Source organism: Euprymna scolopes, chromosome 38, assembly GCF_053919585.1.
Source record: "Euprymna scolopes isolate OS-2025 chromosome 38, ASM5391958v1, whole genome shotgun sequence".
In the NCBI taxonomy this organism is placed as follows: Eukaryota; Metazoa; Mollusca; class Cephalopoda; order Sepiida; family Sepiolidae; genus Euprymna; species Euprymna scolopes.
Genome location: NC_136519.1, coordinates 90,129,673 through 90,152,288, shown reverse-complemented (window position 1 = coordinate 90,152,288; position 22,616 = coordinate 90,129,673). Strand labels below are relative to the sequence as shown.

At 33.8% G+C, this 22,616-nt stretch overlaps 1 long non-coding RNA gene across 1 annotated transcript in view; it reads left to right on the top strand.

Moving 5' to 3' along the window:
• Window positions 1-10,156: 10,156 nt before the first annotated feature.
• Window positions 10,157-22,616, top strand: part of LOC145263234 (uncharacterized) — a 30,759-nt gene continuing 18,299 nt past the window's right edge. Inside the window, exon 1 of the long non-coding RNA XR_013864499.1 lies at window positions 10,157-10,435. This is a non-coding gene — a long non-coding RNA (uncharacterized LOC145263234). The remainder of the gene's footprint in view (window positions 10,436-22,616) is intronic.

Here is a 22,616-nt window from a genome sequence, read left to right as displayed (position 1 = left end):
TGAAGCAAGACCGCAGGAGGCAAGAACATGCTTTCAACCACAAAGTAAAACCACTTAAACCATTGTATCCTGGAGATGTAGTACGGATGAAACCACACATAAATGGTCAAAAGGAGTGGAGAAAAGCTGTTGTATGGAGGAGACTGGATGAGCGATCATACCATGTAAAAGTGGATGGGGACTTATATCGACGGAATAGAGGAGATTTGAAGAAAACTGCAGAGACACCTCCACTCACATCAGGAATACACCAGCCATATGAAGTGCAGAGCGAGTTACCCAAGAATACAGGGCAGAGTACAGAAGAGATATATAACTCAGAACCACCTCAATATGAAGGTGAAATAAGAGAAAACCTCAACCCGACCCCATCCCCAACAAAACCAACTCCGGAAAGGTTGCGGACAACACGGTCAGGAAGAATAATAAGAGATCCTGTGAGATTCAAGGATTTCACAACATAAGTGAAAGGGCAGAATAATCCCTGTTAGGTAGGAGGGTAGTCAGCCCAAGGAATGCCTAGATCACTGTGTTTTGTAGACTGTTTTAATTCTTATCAGACTTTTTGTTGTGTTTGTTTTTTTTGTTTTGTTTTGTTTGTCTTTATCTTCTGTTTTTATTATTGAGAAAAGGGAAGATGTTGCATGAGGGACTGAACAAGAGTTTTCACCGGCTGGAGTTACGCCCCCTTACCGGTGTACTCATGTTTGAGATATGTAAATAAAGACGCCATTTATATAGAAGCTGATCGGTTGTTATGTCTTATTCAATCTATTCACATCCTCGATAATGACACACAAGGTTAAAAAAAAATCAACTAAAACTTAAAAAATGAACCTCTTCCTCTTCATTTGAATTTTTTTTATTAAAACTATGTTTATGGATCGAGGGGGAAAAAGGGGGTTTGTATTACTATACATATAGATTCGAAAAAGTTGTCAAAAAAACAAATATATAACAAATAAATGTTATCAAAGGCAAGATAAGTTACTTTTCTACCTAACTGGATATATTTTTTGTGTTTTTATTCAATATAACATATTTATTCAGCTCGAAAAACATACAGTGTTTACCGATGTATTCGAAAATTCAAGATGGCGTCTCACACCCTCTTTAACACGGTAAGTATGGAAAAAGGTGTTATAAATAAATAAATAAAAAAAACTATACAAAATACAATTAAAAACCCGGCGAATATATGTCAACCCATGTCACGGTAACATATATTGAACGAGTTTTTAACAGTATTTTATCCGTTTTTTTTTTATTTATAACATCTTTTCCCACACTTACCGTGTTAAAGAGAGAATCAGACGCCATCTTGAATGTTCCAATACATCGGTAAACACTATATGGTTTTCGAGCTGAATAAACATGTTACATTGAATAAAAACATGAAAATATATCCAGTTTGGTAGAAAAGTAACTTATCTTGCCTTTGATAACATTTATTTGTTATATATTTGTTTTTTGACAACTTTTTCGAATCTATGTGTACAGTAATACAAACCCAAATACATAAAATACTGTTATAAACCCACTCAATACCGTGACATAGGCTGTTATATATTGAGTCGGTTTCTTAGGGTATTTTGTATAGTTTTTTTTTTTAGTTTGAGCTCATTTTCCCCAAACTTAACGTATTCAGTTTATCCAGTTATGTAGAAAAGTAATTTGTCTTGCCTTTGATAACATTTATTTTTATATATTTGTTTTTTTGACAACGTTTTCGTACCTATGTGTATAGTAAAACAAACCCGATAAGTTATTCTTTTCCTTTTACCTATATTGAAATTTAAGCTCTCTTGCAGTTTAGCTAAACTAAAATATAAGGAAAGTACTGGGACATATTTGGGGGGGGGGGTACACCACCTTTGATTGGCTATTGAAATTAACGTAATTATTGTAAAAGAATTTTTTAATTAAATTATTGTTTAATTATTAATGGTAAAATGATTACTTTAACTAAAACAAACCACCGACCATTAAACATTTTTTTTTTTTAGTTTTCAAGGTCACTGACAACGATTCTGATATTCACACCCGTCGCAAATTTACCATTTGCAGGGTATTAACCTATAGAAATGGGAGACAACGAGATGGAGGTTCATTCTATATTAATAAACAACTTTATTTTTCATTTTCATTAGTAGCTTTGGTAGAAGAGTACAAGAGAGGAAGATGTGTTAGTATGAGAGTTCAGTGTTTTTACGCGCACATGTCTTTATAGTAGTCGTGAAGATATCTTTGTGTGGAGACGAAGATTAGATATCCGACAATTAGATATAGGTCAGGCCTGTTGAAGGAGAAAGGAAGAGACAGGTGTTCAGTGTATAGAAAGATAGATTTAATATCATGCCGGCTGGTTGAAGAAGAGACAGGCGCAGTTTACACGTGTTGGTAACCAGTAGCCCTCCGGTACAAAGGAAGCCGGTTAAAAGAAAGAAAGGGCAAAGACTTCAGTTGCTCCCATTCAGCCTGGGGCCTAAGCCCTGTCATACTGTGTTGGGCATATATGTGTAATAATGAGACTTGGAACACGTGTGTCTGGTTGGTAAGAAAGGAACTGAAATAATGGTGTCCTGCTTTATTAAATAGATTGCTATGCGCATGCGTGAGTGCATACAAAAGTTAGATCAAGAAACCGGAACGAAAGAGTCTATATAAAAGTTACTGAAATGAAAGAGCAGCCATATCATTACATCTCCCGTTCTCTGAAAACAAAGATGACTTAGGCATGTAAAACAAAACAAAGAAAATAGAAAAGCTGGTTCAGGGTAGACTGCCTGAACAACTGCAGCGAAGCAGGGGATTATTCTGCCCCATGAAATGCTTGCTGGGAGGTTATGTTCATTTTTGATGGTCATACCACCCTACCACTACGGGTACATATTTGAGTGTCATTTGGCAGGTTTGGGGCTGCACACACAAGTGGATCCACAGACATCATATATTTTTGTGGAGCTGTGTTGGGGAGGTCTTGAGACATTTGTGGGGTAGGCGTCACTAGAATACTTCTTGTGTGTTGTCAGTTTCTTCACAGCACATGCCCATTGACATTCTCCAGGAGATAGGAGTGGTGACCATCTGCCTGGATACTACAGTCGCTGAGTCCCAGCTTCCAGTTACAGGATTCTGTACCCTTACCCATTGGCCACGGTATAGGGGTGGTAGATCTTCCTTGAGTACATGTCGGTCAAAATACCTCTTTTGGTTCTGCTGACGTTGTTGGAATGTGCTGTATATCTGATCCTGATCATAGTTGTCGTTTCTGATTTTGGTGATCAGTGGAGATTGGATTCGTCTACCCATGAATAGTTGTGCAGGGCTTGATATGACACTTGGAATTGGGGTGCAGCGCAAGTGCAGCAGTGCGACCTTAGGAGTTGTTCCCGACTGTTTGGCTTTCTTGAGAACGATCTTGATAGTCCTTATTTGACATTCTATGAAGCCATTCCCGGTAATCTCCAAAAATACCGTTAGGGCTTACAACATGGCCGCCAGAAGAGTCACGTGATCCGGTAGGTGTATCAGAATTTTAGGCGGAATTTTTGACACCCCCAACAAAAAACTGCGAATAAAATATATAAAACTCGTAATTTCTGTTTTTAAAGTGGGTTGTCAATTTTCTTTATGAAATATACTTCCAAAATAAACTATTACAGTCGTTTAAAACATAATAGAAGTATTATTTTTTATTTTTTAAAAACAATGTTTACAAAATGTCTACGAACGTGCGTAGACATTTTGTAAACATTGTTTTTAAAAAATAATACTTCTATTATGTTTTAAACGACTGTAATAGTTTATTTTGGAAGTATATTTCATAAAGAAAATTGACAACCCACTTTAAAAACAGAAATTACGAGTTTTATATATTTTATTCGCAGTTTTTTGTTGGGGGTGTCAAAAATTCCGCCTAAAATTCTGATACACCTACCGGATCACGTGACTCTTCTGGCGGCCATTTTGTAAGCCCTAACGGTATTTTTGGAGATTACCCCATTCCCTTGTGGTCTCTGGTGAATGTGGTCTCATAATGGAAACCCCATTCTTTGGCAAATTTTCAGTAGAGGTGACTTGAAAAGTTTGGTCTGTTATCGCTGACTATTTTTGATGGTATGCCAAACTCTGAGAAGATTTGGCATGTGATGTTCACTATGACACTGCTTGGTGAGTGATCAGCTAAGCGTTTGGCTATAGGATACTTTGAGTAATAGTCAGCTATGATCAACCATTGACTTCCATGGAGATCAAACAGGTCTGTGCCAACTATGTCCCATGGTTTTGTTGGGGTGTCATGTTGCATAATTGGCACTTGCATTTGGGAGGGCTGATGCTGTTGACAGATACTGCACGACTTTGTGAACTGTTCAATGTCTTTGTTTATGTTTACCCAATAAACAGTGTCCTTGGCAAGGAGTTTTGTTTTCTCCTGTCCTAAATGAGCAGCAAGAAGTTGTTCTAATATGTCTTTTTGAAGTGTCTGGGGACTACAATTTGTTGTCCTTTGAGGAGAAGACCATCCTCAATTGAGAGTTGATCTCTTAGACCCCAGAACACTCTGATGGCAGTGGGCAGCTGCTTGATTGTCTCCGGCCATCCCGTGATGATGGTCTCTCTCAGCTGGTTAAGCAGAGGATCCGCTGTTGTACACTGTCTCAACTGTTCGATGCGATCAGTAGAAAATAATGGCATCCTGCTTTATTAAATACATTGCTATGCACATGCGTGAGTGCATGAAAAAGTTAGATTAGGAAACCGGAACGAAAGAGTCTATATAAAAGTTACTGAAGCGAAAGAGTAACGATAGCATTACAAGCCCAGGCGAAGTCTGCTCCCAGGTAGGGTCAGGTTGAAAGAGGATTAAAGGTTCGTGATTTCACCTTTTATATACTTGGTTACGTGATTGAGAGCTGGCTTGTGATTGGACAAGCCAGGGAGAAATGGATTTCAAATCTTGAAGTCGTGAAAAGTAGTTTCTGCCTGTTTGTAGTGACTGCTACAAACCCCTAGACCCTCGCACTATTTTGCGCCATCTCACCGCCTTCACTTACACTATTCTTACATAATGCGTTTGTGCCCACATGCGCTTAGTAAATGATTTGTCACATCACAGAGAAATTTTTAGCGAACATTTGAAATAACAAAAAAATTCTCAAAAATAAACAAATTTGGTCCATTTTTCTGTGTTACATAGTTTGTAATGCTTTTTAATTGATCTGAAAAATTAAGTTTTCACGAGTGGTTTACAACACAAAAACAACATGATGTTTACGAGTCTTCGCGACAAACGAGTCTCTTTAGTGAGTTGTGTTTCTTTTTGTAGGTAGGAACTTTTATTGAGTCTCACCAGGGGGATTAAAATCTCACAACCAAAATATCGCTATTAATATTGTTTTTGCTTAAAACGACATATTTAAAAAAAACTCAATTAGCCGCTTCCCTCTTAACAAACAACTTAATTTTTTTTCCAAAATGGTTTTATATAATAAAAAGTATATATTGTAACAGTTTCGATAAAACAGTCTTCATCTTAAAATATTTTTGAGTCTCTAAGTTTACTGGAAAAATAGTTTTTATTTTGAAATATGTTTTAAAGTTTACCTGAAAAGTATTTTTGTTAATTTAAAACTAAAAAATATTACAAATTATTAAATACATTTAAAAGTGAATACTATTTTGATGCATGTAATGTCATTAAATCTAGTATTGGGTTGATTGCAATAAAAACATCTGTATAAGCATTAAACATGTTTTTGTGGTAAACTAGCAGTTCCGCCCGACTTTGCTCGAGACCTATGTACTGTTCATAACTTTATGTGCATATTTATATATTAAAAAGTGTGAATATGTACGGTAATGCCTTTCTATATAATAGGCTTCCTTAACTACCACAGAAAAAAGTTGGTAGAGACCGCAGATGTAAAAATTTTTTAACTTTGACCCAAATTTTGACACCTTAACATTTTTTTTTTTCTCAAATTAAATTAAAATGTTTGACCCATGTTCAAGTAACCTACATCTAAAATTTCAAGTGTTTAGACCCAAAATTGGTGAAGGAGTTTGATAGAGTCTGCAAAGGTCAACTCTGTAACATTTGACCTCTTACCAGCCAAATTTTCGCTCCAAAACTGATTAAAAAGCTTGCTGCATGTCTGAATACTCTTGATGTAAAATTTCAAATGTTTAAACCCAAAATTGGCTTAAAAGTTTGCTGTATACCGCAACAGTAAATTCTTTTGAACTTTGATCCCTTGGAGCCAAATTTTTAGCAAAAAAAAACAACAACAAAAAAAAAAGAAAAAAAACAGTTAAAAAGCTTGCCTTATATCTGAATACACTTTTTGTAAAATTTAAAATGTTTAGACCAAAAACTGGCTGAGTAATTTGGCAGAGACCGCAGAGGTTAATTTAAAAAAAAAAAACTTTGACTCGAATTATGACCACTTAAAATTTATGATTTTGGGCTCAAATTAAATTATAAAGTAAGATCCATGTCCAAGGAACCTATATCTAAAATTTCAAGTGTTTAGACTAAAAATTGGCGGAGGAGTTTGGTAGAGTTCTCACAGTTCAAATCGTTAAACTTTTACCCCTTAATAGCCAAATTTCTGGTCGAAATTCGATTAAAAAGATTTTCCGATATCTCAGTACCTATTATGTCAAATTTCGAGTCTGTAGACTGGAAATTGACAGTTATTTGGTAGGACAGACAGACAGACAGACAGACACACACAAACATTTTCACCTTTATAGATATTATTACCCTAGCAGGACCCATTAACGGGTGTTGCTTAGTGGTAGAATGCACCTCCCCCTCCCCCGCATAAGAAATTAAAGTACGACTGTTGTTCCTGCCCAAACCTCAACCTCCTCAGGCTATAAACGGCTTTTTAAATAGGCACACCCCAACCTCCCTATGTTTAGAACGGCTCTCGAAAGAGACACCTCATTTTGTGAGTGGTGGTGAGGAAGGTGTGTCAGAAACAGATCTTAGGAATGGGTGAGAAAAAAATGAATAAATCGACCTCCTATATTTACAAGCTTATAACTACTTAAAAATGTAATTCAAACCCTAATTTTTTTTTCAATTAAAGGAGCAAAGACCAAATTTTAAAAAAATATCAAGTTTAATAGCAAATTATGCAATATTTTTTTTTTTTAAATCGGTTTTCTTTAAAAAAGATTTGAAGAAAATAAACCAAATTTTACTTTCTTCGGTTATAAAAAAATCGATATAAATTCGAAAAAATCACTTACCTATAAAAAATACTATTGAATGTTTAGTTCTATTCTTCATTGTTCAGAATTTATCCATATTTATATTTTAAATTCTATTTATTTTTTAAATAAAAGAATTTTTTAAACGACTGTTTTAAAAAAAAGCGTGATATTTTTACATCGTCATCGAAAACCGGAAGTCGCCGTTTGAACTATGGATGGACAGAGGCAGTAAAAACCACACATTTGGATTAGCTATCTAGCCTTGTGCGTAAAGAAATTTGTGCTTCCATACCTAAAAACTAGTCACATTTTACTTATAATTTTTTGTCTTAAAAAAAAAAAAAAAAAAAAAACAGTTGATGAATTTTTGTCTTAAAAAAAAAAAAAAAAAAAAAACAGTTGATGAATTTTTTATTTTATTTTCTCAAAGAAATACACGAGTTTTGGATTTAATATATTTAATTTCCACTTTATGGAGTGAATTTTTTTTTAATATCTAAAAAAAAAAATATTGAATGAAATAGAAATAATTTTCGTAATAAAACGAAACTTTCTGTGCAATGTAAGAAGATTATAAGGTTTCATTTTAAAAAACAACAACAACGTGGTTTAAAAAAAAGGTTTTAAACTTTGGGCTTTACAGGTAAATTTCTAAAAACACTTCTTTTTTGTTTTAAATGTGAATATATTATTTATTGATCTTTTATCTTCAATTTGTGATATATAAAACTTTGGTACAAAAATTAATTATTAAAATTTTAAGACATTTCAAAATGGGTGGGGGGTGAATTAAAAAAAAACGTTTATCTAAAATATTATATTCGGTTTATTGGAAAGAGCATAAAATATCACATTGACCCTGAAAATATCATAAAAATTTAACCAATAGAAAAATTTGGATAGATTTTTAAAGTTTAAAAATTGAAAAAAATTAACTCGTAAAATTCAATTGATTTCATTACGTAAAAAAATAAAATAAAATAAAAAATGGCTGCATGAAGGTGCGCCGGCAACTTTGTAAACACTGTTTTTTAAAAAATTAAAAAATAATATTTCTAACTTTAATAATTTATTTTGGAAGTATATTCCATAAAGAAAATTAAACCCCCTCTTTTAAAAGAGAAATTTCGAGTTTTTTCATAATATTTTATTCGCAGTTTCGTGTTAGGGGTGTAAAAAATTCCTCCCAAATTCTGATACACCTAGTGGTGAGGTTGTCAAAAAATTTGCCTACATTTTAACTTTTATAATCGCTGTCACAAATCCCAGTCGCAAATACTATGAATAAACAACAACATTTTGTGCTTGCAGTGCATACTAATCTGTAGGCAGGGTATGATACTTTTGTAGGCAACACTGGAGTTTAGATGGCAACATGACTTAAAAGGAACTAAATATCTGTAGTCACCAGTATATTATTGTCTGTGTAAACATGTGAACGGTATTTCAGAAAGTGACAGTTTAAAATAAAGAGAGAAATAAGAAGTACTACAAACAGAAGTTTTTTTTTAAATAATAAACAATGCTTATTTTAAACAATATATACAGAATTTCGTTTATATTATAAACAATAAAAAAAGAACACTTAATAATGTGAAACAATATAAATCTATTTAAATTTTAATTTACACAAAAGAAATAGAAATTTTGTAAAATTCTGTTCACAGACATTTTTTAGTATATATATATATATATATATATATATATATATATATATTTAAAAGAAAATGAAATTGTGAAATTAGACAAAAACAATTTATTTTGTTTTCTAACATATTTTTGTTTAACAATAAAAACAAAACATTTAATATTAGTTATAAGTGTTGAAAGCACGCACAAACATTTTTCAATATATATATATATACCTAAAAGAAATGAAATCATGGGAATATCTCCCTCTCTCTCTCTCTCTCTCTCTCTATATATATATATATATATATATATATATATATATATATATATAGTAATTTATAAAATATATATGGCGATTAAGCTACACTGAATATTCTGCGTTTCGTCCACTATAGGATGCGTCAGGCTTATGTGCGAATTCTGTGGCTGCTTCTTGTTTTTATATACGTTGAGGATTTCTAGTTAGCCAATCAGCTTTCTAGTATCCACCGCGCCCCTTCCTATCAGCCAATGGGCATGCATTTTATCGAACAAAGGATCTGTTTTAGAACTAGTTTAGTGGATACTAGAAAGCTGATTGGCTAATTAGAAATCCTCAACATATATAAAAACAAGAAGCAACCACAGAATTCGCGCATAAGCCTGACGAATCCTATAGTGGATGAAACGCAGAATATTCAGTGTAGCTTAATCGCCATATATATTTTATAAATTACTAACTAGCTCTACCTACGTATTGAGCACTTTTGAAGTAAATACTTAAAGTTTACGCATAAATCTATACTTTCGTATATTAGGTTTATGTGAGTAAATGAAGTAGTTTTATATATATATATATATATATATATATATATATATATATATATATATATATATATATATATATATAAGCTGTTTTCAAAACTTTGATTTTTAGGAGCAAAGTCGCGACCATTTATTTTATTTTTTATTTTTTTTCACGTAACGTTAGACATGTATTTTTCGAACCAAACAAACGTTTTAAAATGAGCAAAGCCACTAAAAACTTTTCCCAGCTAGGTAGAAGAGTAACTTATCTTGCTTTTGATAACATTTATTTGTTACACCTACGTATTTCAATTTTTGACTATTTTTCAAATCTCTGTGAATTTTAAAACAAGCCGAAAAATTGTTATATTATTTTTGTAAAAAAAAATTTTTTTTAATAATAATTTTTTCGAAAAAAAAAAAAAATTAAATTAGATTATAGAAACTGTATGAATACGAAAGATTATTTTGTTTAAACCAAACCGGAAGTAACAGGAAGTATATTAAACTATTTTGCATTAACACTTGTTTTCTGCTGACTGCGACTCGAGACATTTCGTTATCCTTAAAATAAGTAAAATATTAATATAAATGAAATATTAATATAAATAAATACTAATTTTACTTGTCATATTCACCAGAGAAATCGGATTTGTGTCGAAATGTTTTTTTCTTTTCATTTTCTGCGAACTTGTTCTACGCTTCGCAATTTTGAATTTTGACTTTCATCAACGAAGCCAGCCATGCTTTGAGAATGGTTAACTCTTTAAATGCAAATTATTAAAAAAATGTGAGTATTACTAATTTAATTTAGTTTCTATTGTGAATTAATTTTTTTTTACTTCTGCAGTTTCAATCTTGTTTTTCCGTGAGTCTCGCCAACGAACGACGAAAACCGAGCGAAAGGAAGCCAATAAAAAAGAGAACAAAAAAGAATTTTTAGTGTTTTTATTTATTTCCTTTTTTTTCTTATTTTTTCTTTTTATTTCTTTTTTCCTTTATTTCTTTTCCTTTTTTCTTTTTTCTTTTCCATTTCTTTTTCCTTTTCTTTTTCCTTTTTTTGCTGTTCTTTTCTGTTTTACTTTTTTCTTTTGTTTCATTTTTTCCTTTTTCTTTTTTCCTTATTTCTTTTCTTTTTTCTTTTCTTTTTCTTTTCCTTTTCTTTCTTTTTCTCTTTTTTCCTTTTCTTTTTTTTCTCTTTTTTCCTTTTCTTTCTTTTTTCTCTTTTTTCTTTCTTTTCTCTTTTTTCCTTTTTTCTTTTCTTTTCCCCCTTTTCTTTTTTCCTTTTTTCTTTTCTTTTTTTCCTTTTCTTTTTTTCCTTTTTTCTTTTCTTTTTTTCCTTTTTTCTTTTCTTTTTCCTTTTTCCTTTTCTTTTTCCTTTTTTCTTTTCTTTTTTCTTTTTCTTTTTTCTTTTTCTTTCCTTTTTTCTTTTCTTTTCTTCTTTTTTCCCTTTCTTCTTGTCTTTTTCATATATATCGATAAACACTGTATGATTTTCGAACCAAATCAACATTTTACATTAAATAAAAACACTAGAAACTTATCCAGTTAGGTAGAAAAGTAACCTATCTTGCCTTCAATAACATGGTACTCATGCACTTATTGACCCGTGCTGAAATAATAATGTATTATTTAAAAAGCCATTCTTAACATGGTGAGGGGGGTGTTCTGTACCTAATCTGTACTTTAACCTTACAATTGAATAAAAAAAACATATCATAAAACTTTAATTAAACTTGGAAATACAATTTAAAAAATAGCGTGGATCAGTAAGTGTATTAGCACCGAACTCATTTTTCCAAACTTAATGTATTCAACAGTGAGCTAGCCGCCATTTGTCTTTGTACCGATAAACACTGCATGTTTTTCCAACCGAATAAATATTTTACATTAAATAAAAACACTAAAAACTTATTCAGTAAGGTAAAAACTTATCTTGGCTTTGATAACATTTATTTGTTATATATTTGTTTTTTTGACTACTTTTTACGTGAATAGTAAAACTATATATATATATTTTTTGTGTATGGAAAGTTATTTTGGTATTCTTTTACGACGTAATCTAGCATGTTTAAACCCTAAAAAATTTAAAATCTACTTGGGGGGGGCTAGTACGTTTAAACGGCCTTTAAAAAGGTATTTTTTTTTACAACCTAACCCAGCATAGTATCAACACCCCTAACCTCTCCATATTAAGAATGGCTTTCAGTATAAATATCCTAACCTCCTCATCTTAAGAACGGCTTTTGAGATTGGGAGTGTTTACTCTGAAAGATATTCTTTACATGGAGAGGTTGAGGGTGTTTATACTACGCTGGGTTAGGTCATAAAAAAATACCCTCTTTCGTTTTTTTTTTTTGCTTTTTCTAATTTTTTGCCATCGCTTGCGTCTCTTTTTGCTCACTCGTATGATCCGGCAGTTTACGTCGTTCACAGAGTGTTGCTGAGCTAGAATCATGGAAAAACGGGATTTAAACTGCAGAAGTAACTTTTTTTTACCACAGAGGTGTGTACGAATCATCATTAATATAAATGTGTCCAAAACGCGTTTCAATGTAAACAAAGAGACGCTCCACCCAGCTCTTAAAAAAAAAGAAAAATAAGTGCTCACTTATGTTACCATGCTGAAATAATAATGTTATTATTTAGAAAGCCATTCTTAACATGGGAGGGGTTGGTGTTTTGTAACTATTCTGTACTTTCACCTAACAATTTAATATATGTAAAAAAAAATATAAGAGGGGTGATGCTTACATTGGGTGAGTCCATCCATCGGGGGATAAAGGGCCGACATGAGCAAAGCATGGCAATGGTATTCGCATCAAAGGGGAAGGAGGATAGTAGGAGGTAATGAAAACCTAAAAACACATGTTCTTTTTTCCTCTTTCTGGTGAGTCGAATTTTGATTATCATGGCGACTAGACCAGGCATTTGACTTGCTCCGGAAAATATTTTTCATACTATTAATAGACCCAGTTGAGGGGGTCGCTAAAAGAGTAACCCTACAACCCTGACATTTGCCTGCTTGCCTTGGAGTGTCACCCTTTGGCTCATTTTGTTTTCCCGACATATAGGTATGACCATAATAAAGGCAAAATTTTCGACCGCCATAACAAATAATAACAGTAAAAACTTGTAATCTAAAATTAATCCATTGTAATTTTTACTGTATTCTCAAGAAGGATTTTGTAAGAAAATATCTACTTATTCAAACAAGTAAGTTAAGATAAGATTAGCCTGCACTAGTACTTACCTGTCTCAACATCTTTATTAAGCAGGTTGCTGCACATCGAAAGCATCTTGCAGTGCTTCTTGACATGGGTTCTATATGACAGTGTCTTGTCAGCTGCCACACCCAGACTGAGGTCACATAGCAAACCTTCCCATTACATCCCTCTTAATTTTTTGAGAGAATGATTGAGCCGCAATATTTATTAGGTAAAATTAAGACACAAGAGAAGAATACTTGATATCGATATTTTAATTAGTGTAGATGGTTTAAGGAATATTCTCTTTCTAGTTCAATGAATCTCCTGATGCAATTCTCTACCTATATAAAAGCCACGTTCAGCCAATAATGGAGTACTGTTGCCACATCTGACAGGAGCTGCTAGAAGCAGCTTATCCTGTCTTGACAGAGTTAAAAATATACTTCAAAGCTTAGTAGGGGATGCCCTTTTGTCTTCCCTGCAATCTCTTTCCCACTGAAGAGATGTAGCAAGCCTGTTCCTGCTTTATCATTATTTTCATGGGAGATGCTCCTCTGAACTTCAATCTATGCCCCTCCCCTCACCAGACTTTCACAAAAAACACTCACCTAACCAGAACCACTATCAACGATTTCCCACACTCTTTATCTGTGCCCACACCTAAACGTAGATTCTATGAACAGGGCTTCTTTCTGAGAACTGCTCGCTTGTGGAACACTATTCCGTTTGCCTGCTTTCCAGCTGACTACAATCTGATTGTTTTCAAATCAAACATGAACAAGTTCTTATAGAACCGTCCCCCTAAGTAATCCGAGTTACAAAATTCCCACTAATGTTTACTATGTTAAAATCACAATAAATAATGTATACCCAGCAACCCTTATCCTCGAGTGGCCTCTGGGCCTTGATAAGTGGTGACCCCCATGTAAAAAAAAACAAACTAAATTATCTGGTATGCAATTCATCAACTTTGTTGTAAGAAAAGATGACCATAGCTACAAAGATACACATTTGTAAATCGATGAGATAATCATTAGAGAAGGTGTATGCATGCAGCATAAAGGCATATTTCGGACCAGTTCAATATAAAAAGTAGAGATTTACAGTCGTACATGGGCTGCAGTTTCATGTTTGGACAGAGCACAATAAACTTTTAGATTTTTATTTGAAAAATTTTCCTCCTTAATCATTATTTTTAATTAAGGGATCCATATATGGATTACCTCCTTTTGTAAGAAAATATATACTTATTCAAACAAGCAAGTTAAGACGAGAAGATTTGCCCGCACAGGTACTTACCTGTCTCAACATCTTTATTATGTACATGAAAATTGACTGGATACTTACCACTGTGTAGTTGGCTTCACATTTTGTACATTCTTCTTTGTTTATTTTAAATTTTTAATCAATTCATATGCGGGTCACATTGGTACATTAGTAACATCACCAGCTTTGAATGCTACAGTTTTCTTTCGGTTTGGATTCTAGCTAATGGAACCCAAATACGTTTTTTTTACTTTAGAAATCACGACTCTATAATAATATATACAACATCTGGACAAATAAAAATATCATATTTAAGCGTATTTTACACCCGAGCAAAGCTGGGTTCCCCAAAATACATCTTTATTCACAAAATTTAGAAAGTAAAAGTTGACTTTTTCGAATCAGACCCCATGATGAACAATATTGACCCAGTTGTGGCAAAACTAATTTCCCAAAAACAAAAGAATTAATGACTGTTCAGTTGAGAAAAGGAAGCAATGTTAACACACCTTATTGAGAAAAATCGTATGAATCGGCAACCCAAAATTAAATGTTTTATTTCATCATTCCAGTATATTTTGATATGTAGGAAACTAAGAAGGAACAAATCAATCTAGTTACAAATTAATTAGGATGATGAAGCATAAAATTCTATCCACCTTATCTATCTTACATTACATGTGCATTAGTGTAAGCTTGTTAATGGAGATATATATTTTCTTTTTTACAATGGAGTTCAAATAACATTGGAGGATGAGGGTTAATGAATGTACAATGGTCACTGGTACAACAGCATAGTAATTGTTTGTGGAACTTGGGTAGTTTGATTATGGCTTCACATAACATCATGTCTGTGAAGCAATAAATCAAGTTGGTTACAAATTAATTGAAATGATGACTAAGATTCTGAGTGAGAATGGTGAACATTATATCTTACTGTGTGGGTTGTTTTTGTTTTACAGCATATCAACCTTTTCAGGTCATTTAATGCCGAATCCACTGATTTTGAAGAACAATTTTTTAATAGAGTATATTTGTTTTTTTTTTTGTTTTTTTTTTTTTGTTTTTTTTAAGTCGGTTTCTATTTAGCCCATAGTTGGGACGCTAAAAGGTACTACCAGTTCGAGTCAGAGTGGAGCTGGGAGCAATGGCAATTAAAGAGTGGCTTCACACTCCCCAAAGCCCGCAAGCTGCAACCTCACCATAGGATATAGTTCAAGGTTATATCGAGGACCTGTGTGGATTGGTGTAAGCTTGTTTGCTGCCTGCATTGTTGCAATGAATCCATCATTGAACATGTTAGCTGATGCATGAAGATAAATGCATTAGATTGGCTGAATTTGATGTAATGTTGAGAAGTATCCACTGCAATAGAAAGTGATTTAAATTCCGCAGAATACAGCTTTGGAATACATGTATTGTTGAGTTTCTGAGACTTCTAGGCAGATGAGTGTGCATAAGAAGGTGACCTAAAATATGTGGAGTTTGAATGCTCTAAGTATTAGCTGCAGAATTTGAGCTAACGATTCATGGGTTCCTCATCAAATCTTTTCAAATTACAAGAGTTTCTTAACGATTGCTTGGTAGAATCTAGAAGGAGACAGAATTCATGGAACGAATGATCAAAATTTTAGAATCATGGTATATATCGTATTATTGGTCCTCTGACAAAAGGAAGGTGGACCTGTTAATTTACCCTTGCCTGTTTGTCCGTTCGCACTTTTTTCAATAACTACACCTTGGTATTTTAAAAAATTTTGCGCAAACATTAAACATGATATGAGTAAAAACATAACAGAACGGATTTTCCAGGAAAACTCCGGTTGCCTCCCTAGGGCAACCTTTCAGATTAAAATGGGTAAAATTGACACTTTTGTGCTTAGTAAAAAAATTGATGCCTTGGATTTTTATAAAACTTTCTGAAAAGTTGTAACTAACTGATTTCTATATAATTTTGCTTGACTATACTTCACAATAACTCTTGGGTATGCCCTAGAGGCTCTTTTAGTGCTAATAAAAATACTCCATTTTTCGGACTATTTTAGCATATTCGTCCAAATTTTGCTATTTAGCATATTTGTCCAAAATGTTCTGTGTATGTATATTTAGCAGTTTTGCATGATGCTAAACTCAAATTTAAATATATTAAGGCCTTAGGAACATTTGGGGCTAAATGGGGGTGGCAAATGATGGTCATTTCTTTTTTTGCATGGTGCAGAATTCAAATTTACATATGTTAAGGCCTAAAATTGCACCGTTCATTTTCGCTAGGATTTGCCTTCTCCTGGGGACTTTTGAGGCTAAATGGAGGGGGAGGCAGATGCTGAACTTAGTCATTTTTTATGCCTTGTTCGCTGTGCACTCACAGGGGACCATGCATGCTTCACTTGTTCTTTTTTATAATGGAGTTCAAAAAACACTGGAGGATGAGGGTTAATGAATGTATGGCGGTCACTGGTACAACAGCATAGTAATCGTTAGTGGTGGAAGTTGGGTAGTTTGATTATTTTTATTAGAAAAAAACAAAGAAATGTTTCATCCAATGCCAGTAGGCGTAGGTGAAACTCGTACAAATTCTGCAGAATCTTTCACATTTTTTTCTAACTAGCAAGGGTACCCAGCATTGCCCAAGTGTTTGGAGGTGTGTATATGTGTGTGAATAGGGGGGGGGGGTAAATCAAAACAAAATAGAAAATAAAGAATAAGTGAATGTAATAATCCTATTTAAATATAACTTTTTTTAAATCGAAAAAACAAAAACAAAAAACAGCAAACGTAATGCAAGATAAAAAATAAGTGAACAGAAAAATTTAAATGTTAAAACTTCTTAAAAAATCAGAAAAACAAAAAAAACAACAAACACAATGGAAAAATAGAAAAAAATAAACGAAAAATGGCATGAGCAACCCTGTTTCAATATCAAAACTTGAAAAATCGAAAAAAAATTTATCTGATATCTTGGCTCAAACATGCAATCTTAAGATTTGCTGCCACTAAACCAACTGATCTGTGACCGCGTGAGTGAAATTAGGCCAATTTTTTAATAGTTGAACTAATTAAAGAAAGAACATTTTTTGCGCATGTGTGTGTGACTAAATTGTCATGAAGGAACGATTTTTTGCTACCCTCCCTGTAGAAAAGTGCCCAGTTGAGGGTGAAGGAATGAATGTTTTGGGCCAATTTTTCAATATTTGGTGTCCGAAGGTCGTGCATCAAAATGATACTGATCTTGTGAAAATCCATCGCGTCTGTTGAAAGTTTTTGTGAGACATACATACATGATGGCAGCACATTCGCTTTCGAACATTGGCATCACTCGATATAACATACAAAAAAAAATAGTATATAGAAACATGAAAACATTCAGTGATCGGCTGCATGAATGTGGCTTTTAAGCCCTGCTTAACTCTGGCATTCCTTAGCACACATTGTATAGACATGTGCACCACTAACAGCACGTTCTTGCTTTTAAGCCCTGCTTAACTCTGGCATTCCTTAGCACACATTGTATAGACATGTGCACCACTAACAGCACGTACTTGCTTTTAAGCCCTGCTTAACTCTGGCATTCCTTAGCACACATTGTATAGACATGTGCACCACTAACAGCACGTTCTTGCTGTTCTTTTCTATGCAAGATCAAACGCCATTTCAAACCGCCTGTCGTTTTGTACATTCGCCCGCAGTGTACACAGGTTAACTCTGGCAACTTAAGCCTGCTTTCTGGCCCGCTGCGCTGGTGAGTAGACTGGTGACTCATCAGACCAGCTCTGCTAAGACATATTCTTCCTCACACCTCACACTCCAAACCAATTTGGTTCCCCCTCCCATCTACGGCTCCTTTCACTCTCCCTTTCTAATACATACATACATTCATTCATACATACATTTAAACAGACAGGTGAGATTTATAATATAGATGGCTGGAAATATTTGATCTTTTGCTATCAAGGGTATTTTTTATCATGACGCCATCTGTAGATGGGTTACCTACCACGGCTTAAGAGAGACCCATCTATCCTCAAGAGAAGGATTGACTGCACCAGTTCCCCAACCTGGTATTTTTACCTCACGGTACATACAGCACCTCGCTTTCCTAAATGGTCACCCGTCTGGTACTGGCGAGACTCAATGTTGCTTAACTTTGGATATTTGGTGAGAGCTGGTGTGTCAACGTGATTGTGCCATATATTATTAAGAGTATACTTGAAAACAAGAAAGCAGACCAGTTGACCAAAGTTCCACCAGTGGGTAGTTTTAAAAAAGAAGCTTTGTTCATGAAATTTGCATTTAGATTTAAGCACAGATAGGTAGTCAGGGAAGTTGTTGATAGTAATTGTAGCTAGATGCGATTTTTGTGAAAGTTTGGTAAGAGTGACAAAATTAAAGCTCAGATGTTATTAAAATCTCGTAGGAGATGTCCTTTTCTCCTCCTTGCAACCTCTATCTCACAGAAGAGATGTTGCAAGTTTTTCTCTGATGTATCGTTATTTTCATGGAAAGTGTTCGACTGAGCTTCAATCTATGGTCCCCCCTCGCCAAACTTTCACAAGAAACACTCGTCTAGCTGTAAACACTATCAATAATTCCTCCCACTCTTTATCTGTGCCTAAACCTAAACGTAGATTCCATGAACAAAGCTTCTTTCTTAGAACTGCACGCCTGTGGAATTGTCTTCCGTTTTCCTGCTTTCCGGCTGACTACAATATGGTTGTGTTCAAGTCTAAAGTAAATAAGTTCTTGATGAGCCGTTCCATATAAGTTATCAAATTTACCAAATTTTCATTACTAATGATTACTATATTGTCCAATTTCTACTGTGCACTCTTTAACCCTTATCCTTGAGTGGCCTCTGGGTCTTGATAATGTGGTGATGCCTATGTAAAAAAAAAAAAAAAAAAATACTGATAGAGCAAAGACTGCCTCACCATGCTAATTTATAAAAAAGCTGTCTGTATGTGAAGTATTCACCAATCGAGTGAGCATCTTTGGAGATTAGTTAAAGATTAATCAGACAATAAAGGTGCTAGTCTATCGATCAAGCTGTAGTATATTTGAAAGCTGTCTGGATGTATCTGAGAACCGGATGAAATTTCAAATGAACTTTTTTAGTAGTAATAGATTGCAGCTAAAGATGAGTTTCGATCAGGATGATGTTGCTGCGTCAGGACTCTTTGAGTATAATCTGGCAGTTAGTGTCAGTATACTATGAAGCAGACTGAGGAGTGTCAGTCTATTGATCATAGGAAAGCTGGTATCATTTAGAAGTTGAACATTATGTGGAGAAATGCTTAAACTAGTCTAAAAATTCCAATTACATAGCATTTACGGCATAATCTGGTCAACACGCCAGTTCTTATCAGATCACAAAAGTTAAGCAATGTTGAGCCTGGTTAGTAACAGATGGGTGAGCATTTGGGAATTCTTTGCACTGTATGTGTTCCCTAGTTTATCTCGGTATTTGTTTCCAGTCGTCCTGTACAGATACTTCACTAGCCACTGGTATTTTATAATGTTGACTAAGGAGAGGTGTGGTTGGAGATTGCGTACTTCAGGCACAGGCACCCCTTTTTGGGTATCCATAGTCAGTCAGACTGAAGGAGACCCCCCTTTTTTTATTTTTTAAACTATGAAGCAGAGTGAGGAGTGTCAATCTATTAATCATAGGAAAGCTGGTATCATAGGAAATGAGATACTAGAAATATGCCATTGTCGCAACTCTTATGCTACAATAAATTCTGCATATAATCATCTACTTAAATATATTTTGGCGTGTAAGGTATTTGGCATGTAGTATATTTTGGCGTGTCAGATAAGATGAGATACAAAATTGGAGCAAATGTTCATAAATTTGTCATATAGTGGTTGTATAAGACGACTGCTAAATTACAAAACCATGTTTGTTTAGCTTAGGCTAGAGATTGCAACACCCGGTAACTTATGAAATGTTTTGTTTTTTTTTAACTTCAAGGGTTGTCTTATATGCCAAATTATATGATATATTTCACTAATATATAAACTACCTGAGTTATCCATTAATATCCATTACTATGAAGGTTAGGGAAGGAATGACAAATTAGACTTTTCGTTTAAAAATAAAGCTTCTTCTTTCATAAGACATCAAGTTTTCTAGCATAAACAAATAAAGATAAACAAGTTTTTTCCTTTAGCTTTCTTTAGTGTAATTTATGTTTTTCTAAAATGCATGAATATGCAGCAAAATCATGTTGACATATCAGTTCTTGCCAGATCACTAAAGGTAAGCAATGATGAGACTGGCTAATATTAAATGGGTGGTGATTTGGGGAGGCTAGATATGCCGGGACGTATAAACTCCCAGTTTATTATCTGGGCACTCATCCAATCCACTGGGAAAGTTGCAACCTCAGCCGTAGATAAGACCTGCATCTAGAAAAAAAAACTTTGATATAAAAACCTGAGGTTACCTGTCTGCTCTGTCTTGTGGCAGCTATTGCACAGAACAAGATTATTAGTTGTACCAAAAATATGGATAGTGCTACACAAAATTTTCACTTTAGTAGCTCATTAGGAAATATCAACACAAGTATTTATACTATTTAACTCATAGCTAGACAGAAAACAATAAATAAAAAAGAGTGAAAGAGATATAACAGAATAATTAATCTTGCATTTCTGAAATTTGACATGAAGATTCGCTATACATATTTGGATTCATTCGACTACTGTCTCATCTTGAGTGTCACTTTCTCTAAACAATAATCATCTGTATTGATTTCTGAACAATTTAGTTGTTATGGTGGACCTCATGCATTTAAAGAAAATTTGTAGAAGAAAAAACTGATAAAAACATGCAAAACAAAATGAGATAAAAATTGATTTCTTTCTTCAATATTTCCATTATCGTCAATCACTTCTGACAATTTTGTGTCATTTTAAAAAGCAGGTGATAATTCCTGGGAGAACAATCTTATGACAACAGAACCGGTACTACACTATCCACTCCAATAAAATACAATACAATAATAGATTAAAACATATTCTTAGTTTCTCTCTGTTTTTGCTTAGCATATCAGCAACATCGGACGTTTTTTTATTGATCAAATATTGCATGTATATATAAGACAATAATATAACAAAGAAAAAGTTTTATAACAGTCGTTTATAAAATAAATATGCAAATTAAGTAGACTAAATAGTGTTTGTGGTTATTTTTAGTCTGCTTTATGTATGGTATTTCAAAACAAACTGCTAACATAACATTAAATAACCATAATCTATTCTTATATTATAGTTATGATAGATTGAAAAGAAAAACCTTTCACATTCATTCATTTAGATATGTTTTAGTGTAATTCTGTTTGTTATAGCATATGTTTTTATGTTTTAAAAATACTATACAGTAGTTTGATCGTTCACTGATACTTTCTGGTGCAATCAGATAAGGATGTCTGAAGATGGCTTGCTGAGTCAAATGCACCTACTTAACACCTTTTTGTTTTTTTTTGTTTTTTAACTCTTAAAAATGTTCTGCAAAGCTTAAAACAAAAACAACAGTCTTCTTCCCTTTTCTTCCCTTTTTCTTTTTCCACCTCCATTTCCATACTGGCTTCCTGACTTAAAACGCACATCCAAGAACATTATAAACCCTTTTTCTTCGCAGAGCTGAATCATGTTTTGTGTGGCCGGGAATAAAAACAACAAAATCCACTACAAATCTTTACCTTTATCTCTACCTTACTCTACAAAATCAATAAATCAGAACCCATGAATAAATATAGGAAAATTAAAACTTGAAGTATAAAACCTCTTTTCTTGCCCTGTTGGTAGATCATTAAAAAAAATAAATAAATAATCCCTCAATGAGGCAACCAGTTAGCTGTGGGTTGCTATCTGTAAGGCTTTAGGACATAATCCTTTTGATTGAGCTAACCTAGACTTGGGTACATAGAAGTCTAGGCACCGCAACACATCACTTAGGCTCTTACTTTGGCTAGATGGGCGGACAGAGAGGCCCGATCCAACCAATCACCCAGTCATGCCAAGCCCTAGCACTTATATCCTAAATGCCAACTACCATAACAAAGAACAAAACTCAAAGGTATACCAACATAAAACTTCCTCACTACCAAAAATAGGAAAATTAAGTGCTAGAAGGTAGTGGCAAGGGTCAATCAATTGGAAAGACCAGAACTCAACACTCCATCTGAACATATGTACTTTTGGGGACATAATAAACAGGAAATAAAGTTCTTGAGAACTCCTTACCAAAGTAGTATATCCTCCATGTGACCGGAGATGTCAAGGCGTATGGGTTTCTCTCTTAATATGTCCCATTTTTGGACTCCAAGGATAGTAGGGAGCGTGGTTGATGAAAAATAAACCCTAGATGGCTGAAAAAAAAAACAAATACTTCCCCCTCAAAACCCTTAAAAGAAACCACTCCTCTGACTCTGACCTCTCTAGCTCAGATGAGGAACAAAAATACAAAACTAGGAAAGCTATACCATCTAAAGG